The sequence below is a fragment of the Falco biarmicus genome, chromosome 1 (assembly GCF_023638135.1).
Source record: "Falco biarmicus isolate bFalBia1 chromosome 1, bFalBia1.pri, whole genome shotgun sequence".
Classification (NCBI taxonomy): Eukaryota; Metazoa; Chordata; class Aves; order Falconiformes; family Falconidae; genus Falco; species Falco biarmicus.
This window is the reverse complement of record NC_079288.1, coordinates 94,052,159-94,077,825: the sequence shown is the minus strand read 5'-3', so window position 1 is coordinate 94,077,825 and position 25,667 is coordinate 94,052,159. Positions and strand designations below refer to the sequence as shown.

Genomic DNA, 25,667 nt, shown 5'->3' with positions numbered 1-25,667 from the left:
TTCACTTTCAGTAAGTGATTTTGAAAGTTTCTTAATGTGTTGTAGCCCATGGCATCATCGTCTAGATATTACATAATGACCTGCTTAAGAAATGCAGTCAGAACAGATGCTAGAAGCTTGTGTATTAACTTGCATAGAGGAGATGTCTCCAGTCAAGTTGAAGAATTTTGCAGTTAACAGTTGAACACAGGGAGCTGCATAACTGAGCTCAGGTCAATATCAGCCTATTTAAAAAAAAAAACCAAACAAATATTTGGTGATTGGGTCATAATATAAGCCAGAGCTAGTACTTTAGATTGATAGTACTACATTTTTCTCTTCATCTTTATTTGAAAATACAGGAAATTTTCACCTAACCTGAAGTCCTGTGTCTTTTAGGGCTTTATTTAATGCTAGGTGGGCTACTGATAGCAAGATTATGGTTTTGTTTCTTTTTCTTTTTTTATGCTGATGAAAAAGGGAACCTTTAGTTCTTACATTTTCTTACTAAAAGCTATTGTGTTAATAAAAAACACATTAAAAACGTTTGGGGTACGAGCATGAGCTGAAATGTGTGTACTTTTCAGAACTCTTTTCTTGTAAGTAAGAACAGTATTGCGTACAGACTTGTTAATTCTTAAAACATAGTATCAACTTAACCTTGTTTGCAAGCATTTGTTACGTGGCTGAAAATTAGGGAAAAAAGCCCCAACCTGCAAAAAAACCCCAACATGTTAAAACTTTCCAAAGAGTTTAAATTTCATATTTTGATTATTAGATTATATTTTGTGTTGAAAGCACACATACGAAAGTTATCCATTGGATTTTACAAACTCATGGGAGTTTTAAAAAGAGTTTAGTACTTTGAGTTGGTCCTGATGGGCAAATTAGATCTGTATCGATTTGAAGGCAAGACAGACTTTGATAAATGTCTTCAGACCTGCATGCCTTATTCTAAAGAGTTCAGTGGGAAATTTGGTCAAAGTATCTTTCCATGCTGAAAAAATGTTCTGTTAGAACTTGTAAATACCGTACCAGTTATTTAAGTAGAGATGAGTTACACATTCAGTCACTTCAATTAGCAGTTTGCTTATGAAAAAAATAATATTTTTCGAAGTGCAAATAAGAACAAGATCATTAATTTTCAAAAATGAATCTTAGAATTTCCATATAATAAAACATGGCTGCAGCTGTGCCTCAAATAAACCACCAGATATTATAAGAATTAAACCCACAAAAAGGATTTTCCAGAAGTATGGCGACTTCTGTGCTAAGCTTTTTAGTACGTACCACCTGCCTATACTAGATCTGCTAATTGAATAGTACTATTTTGGCTAAAAAAGGTAAGTGAAATTGACCCCCATATGTATCCATTTTTTTTTTTTTTTTTTTTAGATATGAACTATATTCAGAATGCTTCAACCTTTCCACTGATTTCTTATTTTTATCATGAGAACTGTATAATTATATTCTGAAAGTTCATACCCTTGCACATGACTAAAGGAAATTGGCATTTGCTGGCCAAATCTCCCATGGACAACAGACTATCAGAAAAATAGCTTCTCCCCAAGCTGACAAAACCCAACGCATTGGCACATGTTGTTATTTGCAACAGAGACCTCTGTGGTGCTGCTTGGTGAGGTTCCAAGGAGCGTATGTCCAGGGATGGAGGAACTGCTGCTAGGATTTTGCAAGGTGTAATAGACTGTGCGGGACAGGTGTCATATTCAAATTCTTGAAGTCAGAGCTGCACATAACAGTGTATATGGAATTACAGAAACCCAAGTTGAGTATAATTATTCGTTTCTGTAAAACCCTATTGACTGACACATCTCAAAGGGGAGATGTGGACCTCTGGAACTCCTTTGCTATTAACACCTTTATTTGAAGATGTAGTGTCATCCACAGAAGAGGTAAGTCTGACTGAATTAATGCTTGAAAATAATAAAAATAAAAAATTAATAAGGAATTAAATGTATTTTTGATCAGGAGAGAGCCTGCAACCTTGCTTGACTCCTTCAGGCTCCAAGGCATGATCATCACTACTGAAGATGGAAATCCTTTCTCTAGACTGCAAGAAAAAGAACATTCTGAAAAGTCTGGTTGTATTAGTTTGCTGCCTTTTACCAAATTAATGTAGAGCCATTCAAGACTATGGTTTCTGCATTCATTAAATAAGATGACTGCTAATACTAGCTTGGGGCAATCTGGGGATACATGAAACCTTAATTAAAGCTAGTGCTAAGTGTTGTATATTGGCATCAGCTTTAGGAAATAAAACCAATTAAATGCAGTTATAAAGCTCTTGAAATAGTGAACTGACAGTGGTTTTAAGCAGAAAACTATTGAAGTAATGTATTCTTTTTATATTGTTTCTTCAGTCTTGCAACCAAGTTTAGCTTTGCAGGTTGGGACATAGTTTGTACTGAAAATCGGTAGTATGCTTTTTTTTCCTTTTTTAAAGTGTCTTATTTATTAAAATTGAAGGGTTTTGAATTGAAGCCAGTAATTACTTTAATGTGGATGATAACAGGCTTGGATACTATCTTGTGATTAATTTTCAGTCCAGCTAGAAAAGGATTATGATAACTAGTAATAGGGGAAGCACTTATACTTTAAATTGTTTTTACTGAAGAGCCACTTCTTGTCGGTTTATGTGATTATTTTGTAATAGCTCTTCTATCTTTTGAGTGCTATAAACACTTGCTTAAAGCACATTTGATATTTTGAACTTTTAAAACAAGGGATAATTTTCATGTTTTTTCTTAGCCTTTCTGTACACTTCAGTATGTCTGATAAGAAGGCCTTACTAGATCTGTATTTAAAAGGGAAAATAGGAAAAATAAATTGAACGCTGGAGAAGGAAAAGGGGCAGAGAACCTGTCTAGCTTCTGTCTTCACTACTGCTTTTTGATCTTAAGTGCTTTCTTACATGGTTACAATGATCAAATATCTATGTGACTTTTTCTTTAAAGTGTTGATTCAGCAGTTTATTTATGGTGTACATGTAACTCCCTGTAACAGGAAAGGAGAAACCAAGCAGGAAGAGGGTTAAGTCTAATGCTGCACAGTCTGTTTGTAATGAGGTATTTAAACCAGGCTGCTAGCTAACTGTTTCATCGTTCTGCTCAACAAGCACAAGATATATCTTTCTATAGGCAGGAAAGTTTAGGTAATGTCCTGGTTTTGGCTGTGATAGAGTTAATTTCCTTCTTAGTAGCTGGTACAGTGCTGTTCTGGATTTAATATGAAAATAATGTTGACAACACACTGATGTTTCAGTTGTTGCTAAGTAGTGCTTACTCCAAATCAAGGACTTTCCAAGTTTCCCATGCTCTGCCAGTGAGCAGGTGCACAAGAAACTGGGAGGGGACACAGCCAGGACAGCTGACCCCAACTAGCCAAAGGGATATTTCCATACCATAGAGCGTCATGCTCAGTATATAAACTGGGGAAGTTGGTTGGGAGCCGCCGATCACTGCTCGGGGACTGGCTGGACATCAGTCAGGGGGTCGTGAGCGGTTGTATTGTGCATCACTTGCTTTTTCTCCCCCTTGGGTTTTATTCCTCTCTTTCACTCTCCTCTTCATTGCAATTATTATTGTTATTGTTGTTATTATTATTATTAAATTACTTCAATTATGAAACTGTATATTTTTTCAAACCATGGGTTTTACCTTTTTCCAGTTCTCCCTCCCTGTCCCACTGAGGTGGGAAGTGAGTGAGTGGCTGAGTGGTATTTGGATGCTGGCTGGGGTTAAACCACAACAGGGGACCATATAAGTAATAAACACTGCTGTGCAGCATGTTTCATGGAATAACCTAGATGCATTGCTGTTCTATTCAAATTATAATTCAACCTTCAGCAATACCAATCAAATATTGATGTTAGGTCCTCCCCTTACAAATTCTCTATTCATAGAGCTCTTATGGATTGCTGTAAGAGTTCAGCACCCTCGAGGACTTGCAAACTTAGACTTACTAAAGCCAGACATATTTCACCAACCTCTAAGGGATAAACTTAGGTAAGGTTGACTCACCTTCAATGCATTATGCTGCTTAACTTCCCTTGATGATTAATTCCATTTTTAGAGATGCTTTTCTTCCTATTCTTAATGTCAGTACTTATACAGCAAAAAGAAAAGAAAAAAAATAATTGTAGGCATTGGTAGGGAGAGTAGTTTTCTGAATCCTGTGCTTCTCTCTGTGGAAATCTTCAAGTATAATGACTCTTTTTCGCTGACACTGAATTTCAAGGGTTCTACAGAGAGTAGCAGTTGTTCTAAAAATTGTACTGTTCAAAGTGCACTACAAGGTCCTAAATTCTCCTGTGAGTTTTCCCTCTATAAAAAGATTGAGACTAAATTCTGAGATTAACTATTTTTTATGATGAATTTCAAATAAAAGAACATCCTGGGAAGAGCAACAGAAGAGTTTGTATGTTTTGTTTTATGGTTGAGACGTTGAGGAGTACTTCATACAAGTATATAGGGTTTTGGCAGATGTGGTAAACAGAAATGTCTGTTCTTTGCCATGAATATTACAGGTTGTCAGGCTGGGTAAAAACTTAATATAAGGAAGAAGTCAACTACCATTCTTTTATTGGTCAAATCACAGCTTTATGTCAAGTTTACTTAACTCTACTCCCATTTGGTTAATTTTAATGAAATGAAATAATCTTTCACTTACTTTCTCATTTTGCCTCTTAAGAAACTCTTGTGGCCATTTGAAAGCCATTCATTCACAACACATTGTTTTATCTGTATTGGACCCAGTATTATTGTTATAGTCATGACAAGTTCAGCTTTCTATGTAAAGGAACTGGGGATTGCTCTGCGGTTTTTTTTGAGATAGAAATTATCAGTAATGTCAGCCTCTATTTCTACAACTACTGTCATTGCTTGGCCTGATTCTTTTGAAGACTCAGGAGAAGAATATTAAAGACATACTTTACAGTAAGAAGGGGCTGTGTTGAAATCTCACAGAAGTAAGAAAAGACTATAATTGACATAATTTTGTCATTAAATTGCAATACACTGGTTTGGCTCAAATACTAATCTGATGCTTTTTGGACACAACAAACAAAATGCTGTGACCCATTCATACCATTCACTGGGAAACACCACAGCTTAAGAGAACTGTAAATGTGTTAACCAAGCCCTGACAACGTAGAGTTTTTCTAAGTGATGCTAAATATACTAATAAGAAATTCACTGTTCACAGCAGAATTCATCTGAACCTTTTTTTCAGCCAAGCAGACACTTTAAAGTTTACACAAAATCTAGGGCTGAGAGCATGTGGGGAGAGGCTGAAGGTGTAGCCCAGGGGACCAGAAGCTTTAGGGGGCACTCAGCCCTACCTTCAGCCATTTAATTGCAGCTGCGGTGGGCTTCTCCAGGGCCCTGGTGATTTGCACAGCCATGACCTATCCTGTGATGGTACAGCTAGGTGAAGTCACCTACTGCTTGTGCTCCTCTCCCGTTCCCAAGCCTCCTACCAGGGTTGGGGAGGGGACTGTTGCAAAGCATCTGTACCACAGCTTGGAGCCTCCTCAGGTGACTGAGAACATTTTACAGTGCTCAGTTTCATATCACTGACAGCACAGGTAACAATCCTAATCTTCCATTTTTTTTTAAAAGGTTATTACGTTGTTATCATTAGTGCCTGCTCATTCTGGCTTTCATCAGACGGATGCCTTAAGGAAGCAAAAATGCTAAATTCAAGAGAAGTTTCTTCTATATTTTTATGGTAAAGTGATAATGGGGTAGTACTGGACGTCTTGCAAAAAGACAGAAATAACTCCTTTGTTGGATTTTTAAGCAATCTCTTTGTGTTAAGCAGCTTGGGCAAGGATCTGGGCATTTCTGGGACATGTCTGTTGTTTAGAAAGGTGTGATAACCCTGGCACTACCCTTTAGTAATGATTTTTGAAAAGCATCAGCATTTACTGACTTCTCTTCCTTTCAATAGATGAAAATGCCTTCTTGAATACCTTATCGGAAATCTGTTAATGGAGATTTTAGTGGATTTTGGGGCCTTAGAAATTTATTCAATACTTTTGCATATTTTTATCCTGTTTATAAGTGAAAATATCACATGAGTTTATGAATGAGTTTCAGGATTAGTTAAAAATGGTAATACAAAGTTTTCATGTATAAAAATCTGATGTTGCATTTTTTGTGGCTGTTAAATTTAGCAGAACTGCTGACATCAGAAGACACAATGGTGCATTTGTGCATTTCTTTCGAAATATATATATATTTTCTCAGTTAACCCTGAAATTAAAATGGTTTTAAAGGCACAAATTTAAAATGGAATTAAAAATGAAATTAAAATGTACAGAAACTTTGTGGTGATTTTAGTATCAAAATATTAAACGACTTCAAAGTCTTTCCAATAATCCAGGGAATCAACAAGCTAATAAACAAGTACATAGTTACTGCATAAATGTTGCTGTTTTTTCATTCTAAGAAGTGTTGATCAGAAATGGTCAGCAAATTAGAATAGAAGCCCTAGACATAATCTTTTTAAATGGAGCAAGTACTCGTATACAGAATTGTATCCAATTTATTTTTATAGATAGTTAACATACTTTAATAATATACTATATAATTGAATCAATACCTGGGATGAATAAATGTGGTTTTGTTTCCTGTGCAAGTACAATCTGGAATTTACTGCCACAGAAATGGTTGTTTCATTCTGCAATGTATGTAGAATAGAATGTCTCATTTCTTTTATATTGAAATGTGGAAAATAGGTAAAAGTATGGTCTAGATGAAGAAGAACAAAAGCTACTCATTTTCTTAGAAAAGATGGACGAGATGTCTAGTGTTATACCATGCAAAAAAAAAATAATTAAAAAAATCTTTTAAACTCTGAAAGGAAAGACATTTGGTTTCCAGAGCTCCCTTAGAACCAAAGAGCTGATTCTCAAAACTGTTTAAAGACTGTGGGAGAACTGCTGCAGGCAGCTTCTGAGAAATGAGAAAAGTCACTTCAGATCAAAAATGAAGAGACTACTGTGTTTAAGTTTGCTGCTTGGTTCTTGGATTTCCTATTACCATCTGGCCATATCAATGTAATGGATTGTTTTAAAGCAATAGATTGCTATATGCCTTCTACCTTCTTCTTTTGAGACTCACTGCTGTGGTAATTTGAGTGCAAATTAAGCAAGAGAATTCAGTAGCTGTCCAGTGCACCGTACATGAATAGCTTTTAATAATGTGCACTGCTGGAGCTTATACACATAATTTTTCTTTGAACTTTACTTTCTTCTTTTTGTAAGTATTCTAATGCTCTGCAGTGTTAAACCCACCTCTCTCCCTTTACCAGTTACTTAAAAGGAGAGATTTTTATGTGCCAACATCAGGCGGCTGGTACAAAGTTAGCTGAGTGCTAATTACGATTCAGAAATTTTCTATGCTCAGAACTGATTATACACAAAGTCAAAAATTGTCCTCCTGCTTGGTTTCCATCTTTGCAGTTTTTTGTAGGTACCTCTTAAGACTTCAGTTCTTCAAGCATTCAAGTACATAAAATCAATTTCCAAATTAAGCCATTTTATTAATACATGTGTAAGAGTCATGAAGAGACTGTTCACTCTCCATTTCATTTTACCTGGGGTCACAGTTAGAAAAGTGCTTCTGTTAGACTATCTTCTGTGGGGATTAAGTATTTGCTAAATCCAGGAATCAAGGGGGCTTTCTAGATACAGATATTTTATTGAATCAAAGGCATTATAAGCTCTGAACAGTGAAGGTGTGGAAAGATTTCGCGTGAAGCCTCAGAGGAACCAAGCAGCTCTACGATCCAGAAGATGGAGAGGATTCATTTGGTTCTGGTTCTGAGGTTGTCTTACACTTAGCAGAAAAGGATTAAATGTTCTTCACATACTCTTGTAAAATGTGCAAAATATACATCTCAAAAGTTGTTGACATCATCAAGATTTAACCAGTTGCATAAAATTGTTTATTCCTCCCCACCCCCAAAATGGGGATTGAGTTAAATAAATATTAAGAATCAGAAGTCTTAGAAGTATAACGCTTGAATTTAATACCCTCCAAAAGCATTTGTAGTATAAGTTATTTCTATCTAATATAATCATTACTAAACTTGCACATTGTAAGAATTGATAACATGAGAAAAGACTGATACCTTTTTCCATTAATTGAAGTAATAATTCTTTTATATTTTGTTGTTAGTCCAAAATGTGATTAGTTTCCTAAATGTATTTTGATTTGTTCAATACTTTTTACTTAAAATGTCTTCGTGACCTTATGAGTGAAGTAGAATAAACTTTTTTTTTTCTGATGTGTTATCTTTATGTTTGACCAGATTACAAAACAGACTCTGTATTCATAGAGATACTTTCAGAATATTAGTTTAATACACTTTTCGTATTTTATCTGGGGAAGACTTAAACATCAGTACTAGTCAGCATATATTTTCAAATTACTCAGTTGTTAAAACTACCTTGCAATATAATGAACTTAGTATACTCCAGTGTAATTAATCTGAAAGTTTACTGTTACATTTTCTGTTTTCAAATTCCAGTAATCAACTATGTGTGCTGCTGCAACTGATGAACTATAGTGCTCATCTGCAGATGTTTTATTTCTACTTATAACTTTCTTAAATCTTGATTGCCTTAGGATGAAACTTTACAGGTCTTTTTGAAAGGGGAAATGTTAAACCTGCCTCATGAAGCGTGGAGAGGGGGAGACTTCCTTATTGGTAAAAAGAAGACATGCAATGCAATTAAGACAAAATTGAGACTTGTCTAGATAAAATGTCCCTATCGTTAAGAATACTTGAGTTTCACAGTGAAAACAGGTCTAGGTTGTGTTGAACTACACTTTTTAGATGTGAAGAAAAGGTTTGATTCTGCACAGTCTTGTTGACAGCAGTGTAGGCTCTCAGCTGCTTTAAGCCCATATGAGGCCCCAGCTATAAAGCCCACAACTCTGAGGAAAGAACCTTGAGTTCTTATGGGTAATAGGCTGGAAAGATCAATTATTTACTCCCTAACTACTCTTGTAGACTCCTCTCCAATCATATAGACAGCCTAGAACTGAAACTGGTTTGTTTGCCTTTGAGTACACAAGTACACCAGGAAACAAATCATCTTTTCAAGCAAGAAAAAATTATCACAGTAAATAAGAGTTATTTAGGAGACGGGAATATATATATGTTGATTTCCTCCCACTACAGCAGCTGGTAGTTCCTTACCTTTTCCCTGGAAGGTTGCATGGTTCTAAATTCGTCATTGTTAGAAGAAAAAAGCCCAAAGAAACCACGGAATAATGTTCTGATGGCAATTATTTTCCTATTTTTGAGCTACATAAGCAGGAGGTACTGTTATTCATGGATAATTATTCTCTGCAAATTGTCCAAAAGTTTTCATAAATATTACTTGCAACCAATTACTGTACCAGCATTTCCCTTCATTCAGTCTCTCACCCAAGTGCTGTAGTCTGTTGCATGAACTGGCCTCAAAATGATTTTTTATAAGAGGTGTCAGAGTGACAAAGGTATGGCGTTACAATTGACAGTTTTTGCCACAAGGCTTCTTTTGGCTGTGATAAAATTAGAAGGTAGAAGATTATTATTTTTTCCTCATGTTGTGGGGTTTTATTATCGGGTTGCTTTCTCTCACATCTTTTATTTCCAGTATAAATTTGCTCATCATTTGTAGTATATGCACTGAACCTGCATTTATTATATTCTTTTCAAAGGGTCTTGATTCCTTTTGCAATGGTAATGATTTGTCTTTCCATATACTGAGTGGTGTGTATAATTAACTTGCAGGAAATAGGATCAAATTTTGAGGACTTGCTTATGAAAATCAATCGGCACCTAGGTGATTGTGTAACCTCTCTATTTTTGCAGCCTCATTTGCCCCGCTTCTTCCATCAATCCTTTTTTCAAATGAGGATATAATTTTGCAGTTATCCCAGAAGTAGGACTTCAGAGTGTCCTCTGCATTTCCCAAGACTCAGAGGAACAATATTATTCTTAGAAAAAAAACCCAAATAACCAACCAAAACCAACAAGCTAAATTTCATTTTTAGTACATCTCATAATGTTAATTTCTTGTGCATTTTTACATAATGTTAAGTCGTGAATTAGTCTAGTGTTTATTTAGGGAGTTTTGTTTCCTCACTCCCCCAATTCTACTGATTACTATCCACTGAACATTTGGCACATTGATTTTTTAATCTTTTTTTTTAAACTCTCTGTTTCTGTCAAACAAGGCTCAGAGATATGTAATTCATTACATTGTATAGGCTTAGAACTTAGGAAAGTGGTGATTTTCTGAACTATTTGAAATTTGGCCATTACTGTTTATATATGTGATTTTTAACTTGTACCAAATGGTAGATAAATCCCTTGCACAAATACTGTTTGCAGCTATCTTACCAAAGACAGTACTTTTGTTTTATCCCTATTTACAGTTGTTTTCATTTCTTACACTTCAGAAGATGGATATATGAGGCACAAAACCTAATCACTCAGTATTGCGACACAAAAGTAAATCTATTGTCTATTTGCAGAACTGCACAGACATGCATCTTTTGAACTGCTGTCAGAAGCATTTTTCATAGTTCAAGTTTATTTTCTCTTTGAGTATTTAAAATTTGATTGATGAAAAATCACATTAGTGGTTTAACTGAAATACTGTCTCATGTGCTCTCAAAGGACTTCCTTCCAAAGCTTCAATCAAATTACTGGAGATGGTTTAAAGGACATAGGAGCTGAGGGAAGAAGCTAAAATCAATACAGCCTAAAATTCATCATCTGATTTTTGAAGTTACTGATTCTTGTATATCATTTTAGGACTGTGTTCCTATTAAACCTGGGACAAAGCAGCACTCCTTTACTTGCTAGATTATGGCAAAAAAAAAAATGCGTAAAGAAGCAGATATTAATGAGAGAAGGTACTGGTCTGGAACTCCAGGTGTCTAGGTCAAATTCCTGACTCTGCTGCATGCCACCTCAGGCAAATAGCTCGGTCTCGCTGGGCTTCCATTCCCCATCTGTCAAACAGAGACAGTGGATGCATCCTTCTGCCTGGCCTTTGTCTTGCTAATTTGTATCGTGGTTCAGAGGAAAAACAAATGTTTCTTAAAGTGTGTTTGTATAGTACCTAATACACTGAAGCCATTAGGTACTTCCATAATACAGTAAGGGGTGATAGCCTCCAGGCAGGGGCATTTTTAATATGTGTTCTGTGAAATGGATTTGCAGCCCACTTCAGACCAGTCCTAAAATGTGTTGAGCTTTCTCCTGGTCTTTTGGCAGATTATAAATTTTATTGTTTGGTTATCATATTGTGGTTGCCATAAAGAATTAGCACTGTCAGCACTTACCGCCCTGAGGTATTTTGTTTGAGTTCCCCCATCCTGCTTACCCTCTCTACTCACAAACACTCTTATAATAGAGCATTATAAGTAACTAGCATATACCAACTATTGATAGATAATGGCTTTTTAATGGCTTCCATTGCATTGCTAGTAATACAACTTTTGCTTTTATGGCTCTTTTGCATTTCATGAACTCACAGTGCCTATGAGTGCTAGGACTTGATGGAAATTGAATGGACATAACAAAACGTGTTCACACTGTCTAACTTAATCAGGTCAAAAATGTAGCCAGAAGAGGGCAGTTCAGGGCAGAACATGCAGGAATTCTGCATCTTCACCTTCTGACGGGGCATCTCTGCAGCACTATAGGTTGAACTGAGGTAATTTATACATTCAATTTAAAGAGGGAAGTTGGCTGCTAAAACTCATGTGGCTTCTTTACCCTTTCCTCCACTATAACACCTTTTTTATTAAGATTTTTTTGTATTATTCAGGTGGGTATTTCTTTCCAACACAAAATCTTCACTATGAAAAACTGTGCAATTTATAAATGCCTGCAGATGAGTTGAGGTATGTAATAATGTTTTTAGCGTCATATTTTTTACATGGAAATGCCCTCTGAAAATCTTCTGACACGATCCTTTAACATTGAATTGTTATTACAATAAGTAATTCTTTTGTCCAAAATTAGTATCTGGAAAGAAGTAATTTGTCATGTGTAAAAATCTGTGCATAGTCGTATTTTAATATAGCACTTAAAATGGAAATGAGAACATGAAGTATTTTGACAGGCATTTGGCAAAGTTGGAGATTATTCAGTAATGTGTTTCCTCTCTTTAGATTAATTTGGCCATTTTGAATTAGTGGAAAGTAGTATGTATTAGTGTGGTAAGGTGAAAATTAATGTGGTGTCTCATGAAGATGGGCTGAGTTACCATGTTTTTCATCCTTTTACTAAAAGTTCATGCATCATAAAATCTTGCTTTCTGTGTTCATTATACAGGTATTAAATAACAAACTGTCCCCTTGGATGTGTGATGGTTATATGAAAAGAACCTCTGGCACTGCAATGAATTGTCAATGAAATGAAGGAAAGCAAAATACAGTTGCCTAAATTAGAATTTATTTGTGATCACGACCCAGTCCTATAGGAAATACCACAGTACTTAACTACCCTAAGTTATCAGAACCCCAGAGGATCCTTAGCTACATTAACATGGTACAAAATTAGGTCTGGGAGGAGTATCTGGATGCCAAATCACTGTCTCATCCTTCTGCAAAGTATTACTTTCCCAAAATATGGCCTGAACTCTTAGTATTTCTCTTCTTAGATGAACAGCAAGAGCAGAAGAAGAGTTGGGGAGCTGTGGGACAGCTGTTGTATTAATTACATGGGCTGGTAGTGTTTCCTCTTATGAGTATTTGAATGTAGAGAAATTAAAAAAGGAATCTGGTAATGCCACATGTCCTGAATCTTTAGCTCTCATTCTCAGTATTTACTTTGCATCACAAACTGAATTTTCAATTCAAAAAGAAATGATGGGGAGAATCTTAACTGCAGCAACATCTCTTTTCCCCTTCCTTCTCAGTCTCCTTCCTCCCGCCCCTGTTTCAGTCTCCCTCCCTCATTATAGAATCACAGTTAGGAGTTCTTTTAAGTCAATTGAAATTATTTCTTTTTTTGTTATTATTTAATATACTTCATTGTGTTGCAGGATGTAACAGTATAAACATAGTCTGTTGGTATTGGCGTGTGGCATCATTCTGCTGGTGACACCTGTCATGAACAAACACAGAAGCTACTGCTCCATACCAGCAGCATAGGTCCTAACTTGGAGTACCTGCATATTTTCCTGAATGTTTGGGTCTTTTCTATTATTACCAGTGCACATACTTAGTATTTTTCTTTGCTTGCTGATATCCCTCCAGTCTGTCAATATTTCTAAGCTAGTCACTTAATTTAGACTCTTTGTTTTTCCATCTGTAATATGGGATAATAATGGTGCTTAACCAACTCTGTTCAGCTCCCCAAAATCTGTGGTTAAAACTTTCTCAGTTATGATTGCAAAAGATGAACCAGAATTGTTTGGCTGACCATTACACAGTGTATGACAGAAAGTGACTATACCAAAGTGTGAGAATCACAGTATTTCAGCTGGTGAACTCCAGTTACTCAGAGCTAGGAACTGCCATAAATGAAGGAAAAATGAACAGAAATCAGAATGAAAAAGCAAATCAGCATATCAGAAGCAAAGCATGGAACCCCCGCCATCAAATAAGTGGTAAGAATGCTTATTTCTCATTAACTGGACTTGGCTTTTACAATCTGAAATGCTAGGTCCTGGAGAATAAATTTTATTATAGATCTAATGCTAATAATTATCTATTATATATCTATTATAGATCTAATACTAATAATTAGATACAGTAATTGTCGGCATGTCATATACAGTCTGATGTGATAGAAAATATTTAACTGAAAAAATCACAGTAATTTTTCTTTTACAAGAACTAGAAATATATGTATTTTTAAAAAGGAATATTCATTTCTTCCTGAGTTCCTTGTGTTTTCTCTTCTATTTTAGTGTTCTTTAGAGTTAACACATCCAATTACAAGATGGGGACAATGACAAAGCTGAAAGGTTTTGAGTTTAGCAGCAAAGTCTGCCTATGTCAGACACACATCAATTTACATGACACAGGAAGGTCAAAAATCTCATTATTATTTGCAGTGTTTATGACTGCCTTCCTAACCAACAGCTTCAAGTGCTGAACTGTAGGTGTTGGAAAGCCATCTGATCTGTGAGACAGTTTATTAATTTGAACTACTTGATATTGCCTAAAGCTATGAAAATAGGGGTATGCTAAAGAACGTTATTGTAATTATTCCATTAGGAATCCCTTCAATTATTCAGGTGTTTTAATCACTTGGACATTTAACACAGTGCTAAATGATAATCATCCGATTAAATACAGATTTGTATGGAGCTTTGATGCTGTTCTTTGCTGAAGGACAACATAGGGAAATGCAGACAAATTACTTAATCCTGAAGAATTGATTAATCTTGAACTAATTTGCTAGAATTTAAGAGTTGTTAGAAGCATTGTTAGAACCTCTGAAATTTGCCAGAAAATCTGAGAGAGTTGCTACAGAGCTGTGTTCTATATTCATGGCTTTATAGTTATATTTCCAGCTTTCAATGACAATGAAGATAACCTTGCAAACAAGCTGTAAAATGAGGGAATAACTACATAGTGCTCTTTCCTTCCATGGGCAAAAAATAGTGGGTTTTTATATCCAGAAATAATCACAGTAATCTTCTAAGCTGACCTTCTTCAGGCAGAGGTCTTTTTTTCACCAATAAAGAGATCACCACTAATATTTAACTACTCTAAAATTCCATCTTATTTTCCAGATTTGTCTACCTTCAGTTTCTACCTTTTGTGTCAGGCTTGGTACATGTCCATCAGTCTCAAAATTTTTTTCATAATCGGATCACTTTTCCATTTATGAATATCTTCACAGAGATATGTAGTCGTTCCTTAACTTCCTTTGTAGTCATCCTTTGGAGTTACTTCTCTGTTTTTGTGGACTCCAAACCAGAATGTTGTTCTGGTATAGTCTTAGGGGGTTTTGTCTGAACAAAGATAAAGTCTGTATTCTTTGTTCCTAGAAGTGTTGTTTTGCCTTCTGCTGAACTGAAAAAAAAACCCCACCAACCAGACCCGAGTTTATCTGGTAACAGTAAAATGTCCTCCTGATTACTTTTCCATCAATCTTTCCATTTTTCTGTATAAGGAATTAACAGTGTGCTTTAAATTGCTGATAAAATCATTGATGAGTTGGACCAAAAGGCAGTCTCTTCTTCATTCACAGGTGTATTCTCATTAATGACTGACCCCTACCATTTATGTTTAATAGGTTCTTAACTATGAAACAGTAAAACTTAATGAAAAGAGACATAGTTGAAAGACAAACGTGAAAGCTGATGGAGATGATCACACTAGTGACAACAGAGCATGTAGCCAAGGTGCTATATATCAGACCTCTTTATATTACTTGATAGAGAAGGGACATAAAAATACCCATGTCTAAGACAGGTAACAGTTATAATTTGCTGGTATCTTTTCGGATTCCTTGGGTTCATAGCAAACTAATTGTTCAGCTCTCAAAAGATGCAGTTACTTAATCTAAAGTTTATTGTCATTCATCAAAGATGAACAGTTTCCAGCTACCCTGCCTTCATAAACACTATAGAAATACGTAAAATTTTACCTTATTTTCCATCCTTTATTAGCACAGTCTAGCTCCAGTCTCACTCTTTGAAAGAAAATTATTCTTTATGTGTGTATGTGCCCAAAGAGGAAAATGAGAAATTATTCTTATTCATTAACAATGTGAAATAACTGAGTTTTCTCTAATTTAATAAATATAAAGATGAGCCTTTTTTTTCTCTCTCAAGTACATCATCCAAATGATGTAAAATCTGCTGAACTGCAGAAGTGTGACACTACTCAATTACAGCTTTTCTGTCTCTTTCCTGCACAGCTTTTGTGCAGTAAGAGCACAATATGGAGATTTCTGAGAGCTTACTATTTCACCAGAAAGTGACAACTTTGATTTTCTGGAAGGTAGCAGTGGAATAGTTATAAGCTTGCGAAGTGTCTTCTGTCATTGTGAAGTGTTAGAAGAAGGTACACTGTTGATGGAATCTGGTTTTGTAGTTTCTGAGTACCCTGTATCACTATTCCCTTTGAGGATTTCACACTAACGCTGTAAATACCCTGTCACTGCTCTACCTGGACAGGCATTTAACATATGTTGACAGTACATAATCAAACATAAACCCACACCTTGAATATTCAGAAATTGCAAACTTTCATTTTTAAATAGTGCTAGCCTGGTAAACCACGTTAAAAAGCTGTTTTTTCCCCACAAGTAATACTATAATCAGCTTTTCCCTGACATGATCTCATGTAAATATATCACTAGAATAAGGCCCATGCTGATAAAGTTCTTTCTATAATGAAAAGTTCTGTTTTAATATTTCAAGATTATTTTGAGGAAGAAAAGGCTTCAAGTTGTTCTGGTTATCTGGGAAGTATTGGGAACAGCATATAGTCTATGTTGTACACTTTGGTTACACTATGCTCCAAAGGGAATTTTGGGTGGACAGAAGCATGAAAACAGAGTCCTATGCAAGTGTGTAAGTGTACTTATACAAGTGCATCAGTGTACACTTATGTGTGTAAGATTGTTTGTAATTCAGCTTCAAAATAATTATTCTTATATGTGTTTGAATTTGAGATAGGGATTAATAAATTGATGAGACGCTACTAACTCCTGTGGCACTCTTTCATCCATGCTTTTAGTACTGCATAAGAATCATTAGGCTATTATAGAAAATCAATAGCTAGAACATGGCTATTAAAGGGTTTTTCTTTAGTTGCTGATATTCTGTGTGCTAATTACTGAGGAAAGCTGTCGCTTTTAATGGTAAACCTACAGTTGTTAATTGTTTGGTAACCCGTTTTGTGTGTTTTCTGTTCAGTTTCTCTTAGAAATTGCAGCCATGAAAGACACCACAACTATCAGTTTTCCTAACTGCCCTATTAGTCTCTCCAATTAGGCCAAGAATTTAGAAGAAGGAAAAAAATGTTGTTATATGTAGCTGTTCCAATGGAAGACTGAAGGTATTGCTCTCGTACAGTGCTTCTGCTTTCCCTGTTCTGTGACAAAACAGGAAATTTCTGTTGCTATTTGCTGGTAGGCACATTCACAACAAACACTAAATCTTTGTAAAGTAAGCATTTTAATTTGTATCAGTGGCCCAAGTGATTGGGGGGGGGGGGGGGGGGGGCAGGCATTCAGCCTACTAGATGCTGATTCAGCTTGAACCTACATTGCAAGTATTGATCAGCTTGGCCTCTGGGTATTTATAAACAACTTGAACCTTTAATATCAATGGCAGATGCAACCATTTTTGACTGCTGTGCATGTTGTATTTTGTAAAGACTAAACGCTACTGGACAGCCCTAGAAATAGAGGAAACTACTACGTAAGAATGGTACATGTCTCTGAAGAGCCAGTTTTAACTTGCTATCTGTTAACAGATCCAATAGTTCTCGAAAAATTAATCTGCACGAGGCAGCAAAATCCATGCCACTTATTATTTGAACTTACTAAATAGTAATGTCATTAAATACCGTATGTAAAATGCAGTCACTACAAAGCTGCACAAAAAGGCTCCTCCTATTACCTTTTTAAATAATAAATTACTTTTTTTGCTTGGCAGCATTGTTTCTGTCTCCTGAGTTCGTCTCAGCTTACCATGATGTAAATTTCCACTTGGTAGAGGTTTTAGTCTCATGTCAAAACCATTAAGGAAGAAATACATGCACAAAAGATAGAATAGATTCAAATGATAATTTATCAGTGCTTGATAATCACCTGAGCCTGATCTTGCAAAATGTTGAAGGCTACATCCTTCTGTTATCTACAGTAAGAGCTGGAAGTGCTCAGCATATCACAGAATCAAGCCTCGATGCTTATGTGGCTGCAATGTAGTGCAGTTGATTATATTCTGAATTTATATTCTCTCAATGTCTGTTCAATCTTTGAGTTCATTTATATCTAGGAAAACACAAGTTATATGAGAACACTTTCATAAGAGTAAGATTTTATGACAAAATATGAAAGCCTATATTGAAATTCAGAAATATCTACTATTATTTCATCTGCTTAATAACTTTTTTCACTTTGCATATGTATCCAGATAAACACACAGCTTTAGAGTCTGTCTGAAAATACTTCTATTGTTTATATCTCCTATTCTATTGCCCTTGAGATGTTTATCATTATTTTGCTGAGCATAAGGCAATAAGCATAAAGTTTAATGAGACAATAATTTTCAAAATTATTTTATTTAGTGCAACATTATATGGCAGCCTAAAAATGAAAGTTTGTATCCAATCTGTATTGTTTTCTCCAAAATTTGGAAGATCATTAAAGAGTTTAGCTGATACTTCATCAGGGATCCAAGTGACAAATGTGTTCATACTGATTCATATGTGCAGTGTACAAGCAATGTGTACATCCCTGGTAAATGAGACTTCTATGTCTTTTGGAGGAACTGTATGAGTTATGTTCTACTGAAATATGAAATCATAACAACTTCCTGTCTACTAGTTGATAATCAATCTTATTTGAAACCAAAATGAAATATGAGACCTTTTTGCTTCCTTTCCCATGTGTATTGTGCAGTAGCATTCCTGTTTTTCCTCAAGTTCCTTCTTCCATGACCATATTATGGCTAAAACACTTCTCATGGTCAAATCAATTTTTCGAAGCTTCTGATTTCATCTATTCAATTAATTGCTCAGGTGCACTGCCTTTTCCTTGCTTTTTTTTTGTATTTTTCCATTTTAACCATTTAAAGGACTTTTATTTACCAACATTACTTTGTAGAATCTGAAATAATTGAGATTTTGTTCCTGTTCATGAGGGAGTAAAATACAGCAATGATGATTGCTTTGTAGCAGGTAGGAACTTATTTTGTAGATGATTTATTATAGCATTTTCTTATTCTAAGCTGTTTATATCTAAAAATACCTTGAATGAAGGAGACCATCCCTTAGAAATAATCATTTCAGATACTAGTAATAAATTGTTTGTAAAAACAAGCAGGCAGAAAAGGGGGTCATTGAAATGTTTTGTCATTGTTCAGTTGGCTTCGTTTGTTAGTGCTGCCTCATCTGCAGCACCTTCTCTGATAAGCTGGGGGGGGGGGGTTGATAGGAGCTGGAGGTTTGTACCTTTCTTGTTACCGGTGCTATGCTACCACTAAGTGTTACTCACTGCTGCCAAAAAGTGGCTGAAAGATGTAACATCCAGTAGATAGGAAAGGAACCTTCAATTGCGCTGATAATGTACTTTGTTTCTCTTGTATTTAATTTGTCTGTGAAAGCTTTGCAACCTAATTCAATATGCATTTGATTACTTAGATGTTCATAAATAAGTCACTGTCCCCATGAGGTTTACTGGATATGTTCTTAATTCTGTGGCATTATAAAAAATAAATTAAAAGGATATTTAAGAGCTGAACCCCTTTTCTCTGTCCTGTGCTGAGTGATCTATAAGTATGGAGGAAAAAAATATGTTTACATGTTCTGACCAAATTAATTCTTGTTGCGTTTTGGAGGCTCCACGCCACAAAATAAGGATGGGTGATCTGTTTCATGGTTCTTTATTTATAAATTACTTGTATATGATAAAGGTCCACTAAAATAGGAAAGTCCAGATAGTTTCTAGGGATATTTTGACAAATAATGAGCTAATTAGGAGCCTGAGCAAAAGCAAAATGTAACACTATCGAAAGTAGTGATTATCATCTGAAATGGAGCTCCGATAGTTGAGAGTTAACTGGGAGTCTTCTGCTGTTTATGTTAACAGTTTTGAGCACAACAGATGTTGGACCCGTAAGAGAAGTCAAAGTCTGGCAGGGAGCTATTATATCCAATCCATGTAATAAACAGAAGACTACTTTAAGAATTAATACCTCTCACTGTGTTGCAGCAAACACAAGCACTTTTATTATACAGAATGTTGCCTACAACTTTCTGATGACTATAAATTGCAGAATGTAATTAATACTGCTATTGATAAGTAAGATGACTTGTAAAAACCTGTAAAAGTAATGACTTAAACCAAGAACAGATAATTTCCATCAGCAAATTCTAGCTGCACTTTCTCTTCAGAGTTTGTTGGCATGTCCATATGTTTACAGAACTTAATCAAATAATCTACTTATATTTGTTTCCTCTACTTTTTATTCAACCTCCCCAATGTCATACGCTCATGATATTACCTTTGATACAGATAACATGATTTCACACACTATTCAGGGCCAGTCTCACATTCTGTTAATTCTAAAGTAGCAACCTGATCGATCAAGATTTCTAACAAATTATACACAAACCCATACCATAATTTGTATGCAATGCTGCCATAATTAATCTCATGTTTGAGTTTTCAGACTTCTAAAATAGGTCTTTTACTTGTAAAAACATGATGATATACAAATGTAAGAAATAGTACCTATTTTTATGGAGAGATATCTCTGCCCATGGCAGGGGCTTGGAACTAGATGATCTTGAAGATCCCTTTCAACCCAAACCATTGTATGCTTCTGTGTAAGACTTCAATATATTCTTCCTGTGACAAAAAATAAAAATTATTTTATGTCATATATTAGGAAGTTAAAAAGTCCAATACAGTCATTAATTCTTCAAGAGCTATTGCATTGATGACACTTCCAGGTATGTTGCTACCCTTTCTTAGTATCTGAACATACCTTTCTCACAAATAAAATGGATCGACTTAGTATATAGTCTTTGCATGTTCGTCTTACTCAAGCCATCCCTCTGACCTCCCTCTGCCAGTGTCCATCTCAATGGCAGAGGAAGGACCTCTTCAGTTTAGAAGTACCCAACCAAGGCAGTCTTCTCAGCTGGCTGGTACTACTGAATAGTTTTTGAAAAAAAAATTTTCTAAGGATCACTGATGTGGTGCCTTTCACAGCAGTAGACTGTTCAAATTCGCTAATGTAAAGTTACCTATGGAAAAAACCCCTGTTGGGAATAACTAAAAAGTTAATAGGGCTTGCATATCCTTCCCCCCCTTAGTTTCTCCATTTGTGCTGTGATTTTGGAAAATGAAAGGTTACTCTGTACCTGTAATAAATTATGTAACAATTAAGCCTTTGACATACTGGCAAGAAAGCTTTTTGAGAGCCATAAAATTTTTATTTTTATACCACTAAATAGACTGTATTTCTCTTTGCTGAGAAGTATTTATTACCACCGAACATCTAAAAACCCCTGCCTCTTTAACAATTGGGGTAGAAAATATATGCACCCCAGAAAAATGCTAAGACCAAGCAAGAATTTTTGATTACCATTAACAATGGATTAACTTCAAAATCCTTTCTGCTCGTATCAGAGTCACTGCCATCTCTCTTATCACTGTAATCTGACAGGAAGGTAAACCCTTCCTCTCAGTTTAGTTCAGCTACTGAATCATCCAGTGAGAGCTCATCCCAGTATATCTATAACCCCAAGAGGGCTCATTACAACGTGAAATTTCTCTGGCACAGTGGAGGAGCTCTCTGAAATTCCCACCCACAAATACTTGCTCTCGCTTATGTTGCTCATTGTTCTTGCTGCAGTCAGATAAATGTTGAAGATGTCAAAACGTGTTCCTGTCACCTGCACTGCCCACAAGCACTGTGACATGGCATGCGTGAACACAGATGTTCTCCTTCTAATCCAGGCAACCTGATTACAACCTGAAATCAATTATTAACCTGCACTGTCCCACCAAAGGGTACAGAAGAATTCCAGGGCAGTTCTGCCCCACTATTCCTATATCTTTTATTTTATCCTAATTTACAACATAGAGATTCACCATGCATGAACAGGCAAGATCTATAGACATTTTATACATCAAGGAGGATGGCCTTTTTGAGGTGAGAAAAACCAAAGACAGCAGTTCACCCTGTATTAGTGGGATATTTTCGAATGCTTCCCACAAACATTTCAGAGAGAATGGCACCGCTCAACTCTTCACTAAGTTCAAGTTACATTACCATTTACTTCTTTGTTTTCTTTTGGCAAAAGCAGAACCCAAAAATTTAATTGATATTGAAGTGTACAGGAAGCTTTTGATTCCTGGTATTTATCCAATAGCCTTTTTTTTTTTGCCTATAAATAGACTAGCAAATGTTGAAAAGGATAAAAAAGTGTTAACAGAGCTCAAGTTAATGCACCAGCAAAATCTTAGAGAGCACTGTACAATGAGAGTAAATAAATAGCTGATATATTTTTGCTTCCAATCATTTTCTGTTCCATCTTTTACTTTACAGAAAGAGAATAAAATTTTCCTTTCCACTCACAAATCCTTTCTTTCCTCTTCCAAAACTAGATATCATAAAATGCTATTAAAAATTACTGCTGAGAAAAACAAACAAAAAAACCCAACAACCAAACAACCCAAACTCTGCTTTTTCTTTGAAGCATCTCATTGTAATATTACTTAATATGTCAGCAGTCACCCACACATTCATCGAGGACTGGATTCCGTAAGCTTGCCCTATTTTTCAGTAGTCATTTCTTAATTTACAGCTTCAATCTCTAGCAGCCTAAAGTTTACAGCAGACATCACTGGTTTAGCCTAGCTTCATCTCTGACATTAAAGAGTTTCTTTCTTCAAAACCCGTACGAGGCCACATAGTCATCAGTGAATGTTCTTGAAATAGTTGTGCTAGAGTAATTGATTAATGCAACTGATCAGTTCTGTAAAGATTCCCCCAAAAAACCTGTGTAGATGCCATGCCAGTTTTGACTGTTCCATTTGGAATATCCCTGAGACGTTTCTCACTCTGTAATGAGGTCCCTGGTCTTTCCAACTGCTATTTCATTATCAAGTGAAGAATTATATGGTTTTCAATAAGCCCACCCAAAATTCAGTTCCATATTTCCAAAGTTCCAATCTGATTAATCAATATTGAGACAGTTTTATTGAAGCCATGTTCAACCCAGTTGAAAGACATTCCCTTGTAGCTCCAGTAAATATTGCTCACATTTTCTGTGTGGCATCATGTAGCCCTTATATGATTCATCAGCTTGTGACTCTCTGGAGTTTTTAACTGACATGATTTAGATCACTCATAAAAAAAGTTATTTAACCATCAGGAAATGATTATCAACTTTTTATACAAAACCCCAGCTTTATTTTTGGGTGTAACTGATTAGAGGTGAAATCTGATAACATGAAGTAGTGAAAACCTGCTTTCTTTAGGCGGTCCCCACCTCCTGCATGGTTACTGCTGCAGTAAAAAGCTTGTCTTCCCTGACCTGAGGCATTTGGTCAAGATGTCTGCAGATTCCCAGTTACTTCCACAGTAACACGTTAGGGCTCAGACCAGAGGCATTCCAGGGATTTTTACAGATCATTTCTCTATATCTGTCTTGTTGATACTCCCACTAGTACACAGCTCTGCTTATTTTCTTTCTGACCTGTTTCACTACTCACTCCCAGTTGGTGGATCTCCATACCCCCAGATCCTGAGGTTGCAGTAACTGAGTTGCAGGCTGAGTAACTTCTAGGTACCAGTCCTACACAGGTGCTCCCTGAACGACTGTACGGATTTCATTTGAACACGCTGAAGGGTTCAGCCTCCCACTGATCACCCGCAGTTAATGTACTCACAGAGTGCTCTTTGGCTCCCTTTTTAATTTTGTCTAAATTTTTCAATATTTCAGTGTATTAAGGGAAAGGAAGGAACCTGTGCAGCATGGATTGAAATCCTTTCCACACGTGATAATTTTCTCATGTTACTTACAACGTGACCAGATTTTCTCTAGTATGTCGTGTAATGAATTTTTACAGTCCTTGCACCTATAAATGTGGAATGCGCTACCAATCCATTTACTTTTCTCAAAGTTAGAGCACATGATTTGCAGCGAAGGAGGTAAATCAAATGTATTGCTTCAGAATAGTGATGTCAGTTCCTTTTATAAATTAAGTACTATGGATATAATGAGGTGCAGTATCGTTTGTTTGGAAAAAATCAGCGGTGCCTTGAATTTTACTATTCTGCAGCATGAGTTTATTTTAAACTCACTGCAGAATTCTAGCATAATGATTAGTGCTGCAAAGAACATCTGATTCATGTATACTTTTATTATAGAAGAAAATTGCTATGGAGTTGATTAAGGTTTGAAGTAGGGAAACAGATATGGTGTAATCGGAACCCCTTGACATCTTCTGAACCATTTTAAGAAAAAAATACTTCCTTCTAGAGTTAAATCTCAAGAGAAGCTTTTCATATCATGGCAAATAAGACAGTTTTCAGCTGTACGTAAGAAAATCCTAAAGATTTCAGCAAGGGTTCTACCTCTCCATATCCTCTGGAGTAGCGTAATTGAATTTGTGCTTTCATACATCTCATCTCTGGCAAAGCTCCTCTTTATTCTTGTCCCTCCTGAAGTCTTTATTTGAATGTTAATGTGAGGGCATATCCAGCACCCCCCCCCCCCCCCCCCCCCCCCCCGCACATGAGCAGTTGCTCCAGGTCTAGACAGTATGCACTCCTTTTTGCTATCCCATCATGACATAATTTTCCCAGTTGCTTGCTTCAGCTCCTAGGCCTGCTTCCCCATTCATGCTACCTTTGGATTAATGAATCTCTGCGATGAGGCAGCTCTGAGTGGGCACTCTGAGGAGCATGACGGAGTATGTGGTGAGCACTAGCATTTGGACTGGAGGATCAAGGATTTTGTAGTTGACCTTTTCATGGGCAGGCAGCTTCTCTGAAGGCTTATATCAAGAGGACTTGAACTTAAATTATTTCAACAACACACTCAAATTTTGGCTGTTTGGAGCTATGCTACATGGTGCTACATTCTCGTGCTGCTGGGCATAGTGTTGGCTTTCTCTTTGCACTGGCCAGGGATGATACAGATGTGTTCCACCAGAGATGGGTGACTTTCTGTGGATGCTCTGCACAGACCCCGATCAGAAGTGAACCTCCAGTTTTCAGAGGGATGAACTCTAGATTCTAGAGTACATTAGTTTCACTTGAAGACAGAATGTAGAAATATCTGTGAGCATTAGCATTGTCTTTTAAAAATAGCTGTTACTGCTATGCAATAACTAACATTTGTGCTTTGCTGTTGCAACCCAAAATTCTGTTCCAGGAGTCATTTGGAAATCCAGACTGAATTTTTTTGTGGTGAAAATGTGTTTCTTAGCACAGTAAAGCACCAATATAAAATTAATATTTATTCTGAGAATGGCATCTTTGAAGGATATGAAAGCTGTGAAATATGCTTAAACTGGAGAAAGTTTCTTTGCTGAAGTTTCAGAATTTTCAGAAACTCTGTTACTAGATTGAAATTCAGCTCACTATGGTAGTGGCTTGTGATGGGAATACAGCCATGGCTGGAATGCTCTGTCATGCCGCGGGACTCAAAGGACCTGATACCAGCAAGTACTGTTCCAACAGTGTAAATTCAAGCCTGTTCAGTTCTAAATAGCAATGGGCTTGAAATATATCCCTAGATATGAAGCTGAATGAAAGTGGTCCCCTTTACTTTGGCTGCCTAAAAATTGGTTATTATGACCTATGCTTCACTGCCATTACGAACAGAATTCACTGCTGATTGATAGGCTGTTTGCAGAGGTGGAATTAGTATGCTTAAAAAACTCCATCCTAGCCTGTGCTGATAGACCTGAGATGTCTCCATTTGTTACAGTTAGGT

At 36.2% G+C, this 25,667-nt stretch overlaps 1 protein-coding gene across 1 annotated transcript in view; it reads left to right on the top strand.

Annotated features, from left to right (window-relative positions):
• Window positions 1–25,667, top strand: part of KCNIP4 (potassium voltage-gated channel interacting protein 4) — a 429,697-nt gene that overhangs the window by 17,582 nt on the left and 386,448 nt on the right. The window lies entirely within an intron of this gene.